This window comes from Capra hircus, chromosome 19 (genome assembly GCF_001704415.2).
Source record: "Capra hircus breed San Clemente chromosome 19, ASM170441v1, whole genome shotgun sequence".
NCBI classification, from domain to species: Eukaryota; Metazoa; Chordata; class Mammalia; order Artiodactyla; family Bovidae; genus Capra; species Capra hircus.
In genome coordinates this window covers 32,624,768-32,632,844 of record NC_030826.1, presented here as the reverse complement: position 1 = coordinate 32,632,844, position 8,077 = coordinate 32,624,768, and positions in this window count along the sequence as shown.

The window sequence follows — 8,077 nt, the reverse complement described above, 5'->3', positions numbered from 1 at the left end:
GTTTTCACTCCTTAAAAGGACCATTGTAACATGGCATTTCATTGCGTGTGTGTGTTTGTGTTCACGTTTATCGTGTTCCCATGTGTCTGTCACAGAACATCACAGCACCAGGCATTGGGTGCTCCAGTTTGGGTGAAGTTAAGCATTTTCATCTCTGACCTGCTTGATTGTGGACAGAAGTCCCCTCCCACTTAGCTTGTGGGAACCTTATAACCCCGTCTCCGTGGGCCTTCAGACATAGCCAGCATTCACTTGGCAGAGTCACTTGTCCTCATTTCCCTTCATTTATTCATTCAGCAAACACTCAGAGCCCACAGGATGGATGACTGGCTCCAAATTTGCCACAGTGATTTCCTTGGCCTTTGATGACTTAGTCCCCCTCTTACGAGAGTGTAAGCTCCAGGAGGGCCAGGATCTTTGTCCACTTTGCTCACTGACATACCTTAAGGACCTAGAATAACGCCTTGCACTCAAGAAAAACTTGTTGACTGAATGGATGCATGTTACTATGTGCTCCAGGGACCTCTTTGGTGTCCAGTGGTTAAGAATCCACCTTGCCATGCAGGGGCCCTGGGTTCAATCCCAGGTTGTGGAACTAAGATCCCACATGCTGCAGGGCAACTAAGCCCACATGCCAGAGCTAGAGAGAAGCCAGCACTCTGCAATGAAGAGCCCAAGTGTGCAACTAAGACCTGATGTAGCCAAAAATAAATTTAAAAAAATATGCTCTGGATGCCTTCTTATGTTTTACCTGTCTAGCACTCAGCATCTATGCCCCCCACCCACTGCCACTTGGGATGCGAACCCTAGTTTTCCATGAGGAAAAATCCTCTCACTTTCAGACTCTAGGGTGTGGAAAGAGACTAATCTTTTTGTTGTTGTTGTTGGCTGAACCACATGTCATGTGGGATCTTAGTTCCCCTAACCAGGGATTGAACCTATGCCTCTTGTGGGTTCTTAAGCTCAGGTACTTAATAACTGGGCCACAAGAAAAGTCCCAAGGGAGAAGGCTAATCTTACCCCTAAGACTCAAGCTGTTAAGACTGGATCCCAGGTCTACTGTTGGATTTCCTGGGAGGAGAAGCTCTCCCCCCTGAGGACGTGAAATGGGAAGGCTGTCGCTGTTGGGGCCACCATGTAGTGACTGCTTGCCTGGGAGTGGAGCCCAGACTGAGGATGGCAGAGCTTAGAGAAACTGAGAATCACTGAGTTCTGATGACATTGCTTTTTCTGCTTCCGCTAGTGTCCATCTGTATTAGTTTTCTAGAGTTGTCATAACAAAGTACCTCAAACTGGTTGGCTTAGAGATCCAGGCATTTTGGATTTGGGCCCACCCTAATGACCTAATTCTAGCTTGATTACCTCTGTAAAGACCGTATTTGCAAATGATGTCACATACACTGGTACTAGGGCTTAGAACTTCAACATTTTCTGGGGGGGTGGGGAGGGACATGATTCAGCCCTTAGCTCATCTCTTGCAGCTGGGAGCTTTACACAGTTAATGTTTCACGAAGCAAATCAAGTTCCATAAGGCAAATCAATAATATCAAGTTTGTCTTCCTATGATAAACTACCACTTTCTGGCGTTGGTCCATCTCACGGAAGTTTGCAATAGAGTAGCCAATGACCAGCATTTATTTCCTGAACATCTTCTGCATGGACTTTGATGTGGGCACAAGGTCCACTGGAGGTCAGGAGAGCCACAGGCCACTTCCAGCTTCCTGGACTTATAAAAACCAGAAATGAGAAAGCAAGTGTCTAGATTCATTGTGAGAGTTTTCATGTTTATGTGGAAAAAGTAAAGATTTTATGCTCTGCATGATATGTCATCGGGGGGGAATTGTGAATTAAAACACACACTTATTAGAATGGCCAAAATTCAGAACACAGACAACAAGAGGGGCTGGAGAAGATGTGGAGCCAAGGGAACTCTCATTGGTTGCTGGTGGGGATGCAAAGAGGTGCAACCTCTTTGGAAGACATTTGGTAGTTTCTTATAGAATGGAACACTTTTGCTGTGTCGTTGTTGTTCAGTTGCTAATTTGTGTCTGACTCTTTGTGACCCCATGGACTACAACACACCAGGCTTCCCTGTCCATCACCAACTCCCAGAGTTTGCTCAGGCTCATGTCCATTGAGTCAGTGACGCCATCCAACCATCTCATCCTCCAGCCATTGTGCTCCTTGGTACTTATCCCAATGAACTTAGATCTTTATTCACATAAAAAGCTGCACGTGGTCATTTACAGCACTGTTATTCATGATTGCCAAAACCTGGAAGCAACCAAGGTGTCCTTCAGTAGATGGATGGGAAAACTGTGGTCCATCAGTACTAACAAGAAATGATATATCAAATCATGAAAAGATACAGAGGAATGTTAAGTGCCTATAGCTAAGTGAAAGAAGCCAACATGAGAAGGTTTCATATTGTATGGTTCCAACTATAGGACATTCTGGAAAAGGCAAAATTATGGATACAATGAAAAGATCAGAGGTTTCCAAGGGCCTGGGGAGTGAGGTGAATATATAGAGTATTTTTAGGGCAGTGAAAATATTCTATATGATACTATAATGATGGACACAGGTCCTCTCTACGTTTGTCCAAACCCATGGAATGTGCAGTGTCAAGAATGAACCTTAAGGTAAACTATGGACTTTGGGGATTCTGATGTCTCAGTGTCGATTCATCCTGGGTGAAGCATGTCTCACTCTGGAGGGTGACGCTGATTATACAGAAGCTATGCATATGTGGGGGCTGAGGGTGTATGGGAACTCTGTACCACCAGTGTGTTTAAACAGGAAATCATCCTAGAAAATAAAGTCCTTATACAGAGGGCCTCCCAGCTGGCACTAGTGGTAAAGAACCTGCCAGTGCAAGAGACTTAAGAGATGTGGGTTCGCTCCCTGGGTGGGGAAGATCCCCTGGGGGAGGGCATGGCAACTCAACTCCAGCATTCTTGCCTGGAGAATTCCATGGGCAGAAGAGCCTGGTGGGTTACAGTCCACAGGGTCGCAAAGAGGTGAATATGACTGAAGGGACAACACACACACACACATACATACAGGGTGAAGTCGGTCAGAAAGAGAAAAAAAATATTATACATGAATGCATATATGTAGAATCTAGAAAAACGGTATAGATGATCATATTTGCAAAACAGAAATAAAGACACAGATGTGGGGAACCAACATATGAATACCAAGGGGGAAAGTGGGGGTGGGATAAATTGGGAGATTGGGATTGACGCATATACATTGCTGCTGCTGCTGCCGCCGCCGCTAAGTCGCTTCAGTCGTGTCCGACTCTGTGCGACCCCATAGACGGCCTCCTACCAGGCTCCTCTGTCCCTGGGATTCTCCAGGCAAGAACACTGGAGTGGGTTGCCATTTCCTTCTCCAATGCATGAAAGTGAAAAGTGAAAGTGAAGTCGCTCAGTCATGTCCAATTCTTAGTGACCTCATGGACTGCATCCTACCAGGCTCCTCCGTCCATGGGATTTTCCAGGCAAGAGTACTGGAGTGGGGTGCCATTGCCTTCTCCAGCATATACACTACTGTGTATAAAATAGTGAGAACCTACTATACAGCACAGGGAACTCTACTTAGTGCTCTCTGGTGACCTAAACTGAATGAAATCCAAAAAAGAGGAGATATGCATATATGTATAGCTGATTCACTTTGCTTTATAGCTTTAAGCAATAAAAAGCAGTGCTTTTTAGTTTTAAGCAACTCCACTGAAATAAAAACGAAAAAATGTATTTAAAAAGGACCCACCTCCCAGAGTAATGGAAATAAACACAAAAATAAACAAATAGGACCTAATTAAACTTTGAAGCTTTTGCACAATGAAGGAAACTATAAGCAAGGTAAAAAGACAGCCTTCAGAATGGGAGAAAATAATAGCAAACAAAGCAACTGACAAAGAATTAATCTCAAAATTATACAAGCAGCTTATGCAGCTCATGGAGCAGGAAATGGCAACCCACTCCAGTGTTCTTGCCTGGAGAATCCCAGGGACAGAGGAGCCCGGCGGGCTGCCGTCTATGGGGTCGCACAGAGTCTAATACGACTGAAGTGACTTAGCAGCAGCAGCGTGCAGCTCAATACCAAAAAAATAAACAACCCAAGCAAAAAATGGGCCAAAGAACTGAACAGACATTTCTCCAAAGAAGACATACAGATGGCTAACAAACACAAGAAAAGATGCTCAACATCACTCATTATCAGAGAGATGCAAATCAAAACCACAATGAGGTACCATCTCATGCCGGTCAGAATGGCTGTCATCAAAATGTCTGCTAACAATAAATGCTGGAGAGGGTGTGGATAAAAGGAAACCCTCTTACACTGTTGGTGGGAATGCAAACTAGTACAGCCACTATGGAGAACAGTGTGGAGATTCCTTAAAAAATTGGAAATAGAACTGCTTATGACCCAGCAATCCCACTGCTGGGCATACATACCGAGGAAACCAGAATTGAAAGAGACACGTGTACCCCAATGTTCATCACAGCACTGTTTACAATATCTAGGATATGGAAGCAACCTAGATGTCCATCTACAGACAAATGAATAAGAAAGCTGTGGTACATATACACAATGGAATGTTACTCAGCTGTTAAAAAGAATGCATTTGAGTCAGTTCTAATGAGGTGGATGAAACTGGAGCCTATTATACAGAGTGAAGTAAGTCAGAAAAACACCAATACAGTATATTAATGCATATATGTGGAATTTAGAAAGATGGTAACAACGACCTTATATGCAAGACAGCAACAGAGACAAGGTTGTGAAGAACAGACTTTTGGACTCTGTGGGAGAAGGCGAAGGTGGGATGATTTAAGAGAACAGCATTGAAACATGTATATCACCATATGTGAAATAGATCAGCAGCCCAAGTTCAATGCGTGAAACAGGGCACTCAAAGCTGGTGCACTGAGACTACCTAGAGGGATGGGATGGGGAGGGAGGTGGGAGGGAGGGAGGGTCAGGATGGGGAACACATGTACACCCATGGCTGATTCATGTGAATGTGTGGCAAAAACCACCACAATATCGTAAAGTAATTCAGTTCAGTTCAGTTCAGTTGCTCAGTCATGTCCGACTCTTTGAGACTCCATGAATCGCAGCACGCCAGGCCTCCCTGTCCATCACCAACTCCCGGAGTCCACCCAAACCCGTGTCCATTGAGTCAGTGATGCCATCCAACCATCTCGTCCTCTGTCGTCCCCTTCTCCTCCTGCCCTCAATCTTTCCCAGCATCAGGGTCTTTTCCAATGAGTCATCTCTTCACATCAGGTGGCCAAAGTATTGGAGTTTCAGCTTCAACATCAGTCCTTCCAGTGAACACCCAGGACTGATCTCCTTTAGGAGGGACTAGTTAGATCTCCTTGTAGTCCAAGGGACTCTCAAACAGTCTTCTCCAACACCACAGTTCAAAAGCATCAATTCTTTGGTGCTCAGCTTTTTTTATAGTCCAACTCTCACATCCATACATGACCACTGGAAAAGTAATTAGCCTCCAATTAAAATAAATACATTAATCTTAAAAAAGGTAATGCTTTTCAATATACTTAAGTCCCAGTGCGATACAATTGCAGTATGTTAAATTAGTTATAGGATTTCCAAAAAATGAGCTCAGTCATTTAGTCGTGTCCGACTCTTTGTGACCCTGTGAATATAGCCTGCCAGGCTTCTCTGTCCCTGGGATTCTCCAGGCAAGAATACTGGAGTGGGTTGCCATTTCCTTCTCCAGGGTTCTAAGAAATAGTAGTTCAGTAATGTACAGCAGGAGTGTGCCAGGTACATCGCCAGCCCTTTATGGCTCAGATGCAGCTGCCAACTAAAACACAGCTGCTACCCTCAAGAAGCCATTGACCATTTCTACCTTATAGCGAAGTGAGTCAGCCATATGTATACATGTGCCTCTTCTTTTTTGGATTTCTTTCCCATTTAGGTCACCACAGAGCGTTGAGAAGAGTTTCCTATGCAACATTGTAAAGCAACTATACTCCAATAAAAGTTAATTAAAAAGATAAAGGCAAAATTAACTTCTCTGATAAATATTATTGTGTAGTAAATACTTTGATTATATTTATAATATTGTTTTTATGCCTTTATATTTTTTTATGTGTAATTTATTTGTATTTACACACTTCTGTAACTATTAGGAGGGAATTGCTCGATCTAATATACCAATGAATATGTGTGTGTGTTAGACGCTCAGTTGTGTCTGACTCTTTGCAACCCCATGGACTGTAGCTCTCCAGGCTCCTCTGTCCATGGAATTCTCCAGGTAAGAATACTGGAATGGGTTGCTGTTTCCTTCTCCAAGACCAATGAATACATAATGGCCAAAAAAAAAAAAAAAAAAGAAAGAAAAGAGGAAGAAGCCATTGAGCCACTGGGGGTAAACATGCCTATGAAGAGGTGATGCTGCTACCGTGAGACAAGTATGCATGGCACATCGGGAACCTCCCAGGGGGCATTAGGGGCTCTGCCTGGTGGGATGAGAAGCCTCATAGAGGTGAAGTGAGCCTTGAAGAATGAGCGGTTTTGCATGTAGAGAAGAGGGCTTTTTGGGTGGAGGGCCCAGCATGAACACACCCGATGGAGCTGGGAATGGGTAGCATTCTGGAGCCTCACTGGCTCAGCTCAAAAGGAAGCCAGTCCCCACCCCAAATTTCCACTTGATTTCTACAGGGCAAGATTTTGCTTTCATGTCCCCAACCCATCATGAGGCTTTTGAGTCTCTCCTCCTGCTGGACTGTGGGGGGCTGTTGGATGGTGGGTGTCTGTAGTTGATGGGTCACTCAGGGTCCACAGCTGAGATCAGGTTGGCCAGAGTCCCTTGCTCTCAGGGTTGCGGGACTCCCACTGTGGACTCAGCTCCCTCCCCATCTCTCCTCCGTCCCCTCCACCTGGCACCTGCTGTGGCTCCAGAGTTTCACCTGGGAGCAGTGGGAACTCCTATTAATAGACACCAAAAGACTCTGCCCACAAAGCGGGAGACCTGGGTTTGATCCCTGGGTTGGGAAGATCTCCTGGTGAAGGGAATGGCTACCCACTCCAATATTCTTGCCTGGAGAATTTCACGAACAGAAGCTACAGTCCATGGGGTCGCAAAGAGTTGGATATGACTGAGTGACTACATACAATAAGAGGTGGAATTAGGTGTGTGGATCTCTTGTGAAATAAATTATGCAGTGTTCCAAAGAGAAAAATTCCTGTGGGCTTGCCGGGGTCTGGAGCACTGTACACAGCACTTTGTCCTGAGTTGAGAGTGAGGGCTGACTGGGGGAAATCCGTCTTGTTCTCTGACCTGATAACACGATTCCGAGCTGGGGGCAGCGAAGCACAGAGCAGCAGTCTACCCGGACCACGCTGGGTGCCGGGACGGGTCCGAAAGCGTTGTGTGTATGTGGCTTGGTGTCTAATGTACTCTCTGCTGTTTGCTATCTTCTTAATAACTTAGCGACTCTCATGATTTATTGATGAGCCTTCCATTTTCTTACACTGATGATCTCGAAAGGTAGGACAGGAGGGAGAACATAGCCAGGAAACATGTCTATTATATACCTATCTAGGTGTCTGTCTAGGTGGCTTGCTAGCTAATCTATCATTGCCTGTTTTTTTTTTTTTATTAACTGTAACTTTCATGTATTCTCCTTCTTATCTAATCTTTGGCATATACTTGGAAAAATAACTCAGAAGGTGGTTTTCTTCTTTTTTAAAAATAGCTTTATTGAAATATGATTCATATGCTATAGAATTCATCAGTCTAAATTGTACAGTTCAATGGTTTTTTTCAGTGTAATTAACAGAGTTGTGAAACCATCTCCACAGTCAATTTTTGGGGGGCATTGTCATCACCCTAACAAGAAACCCCATAGTTTTTAGCTGTCATGCCCCCAACTTCTCCATCCTGCCCAGCCCCTGCCCAGGGCAACCCCACTTTACTTTCTGTCTTTATGGATTTATCTATTCTGGATGTTTCGTATAAATGGAATCAGCATATGCTGTCTTTATGACTATCACATAGCCTTTATCCATGTATGTTCTGTAGTTGATTCTTCTT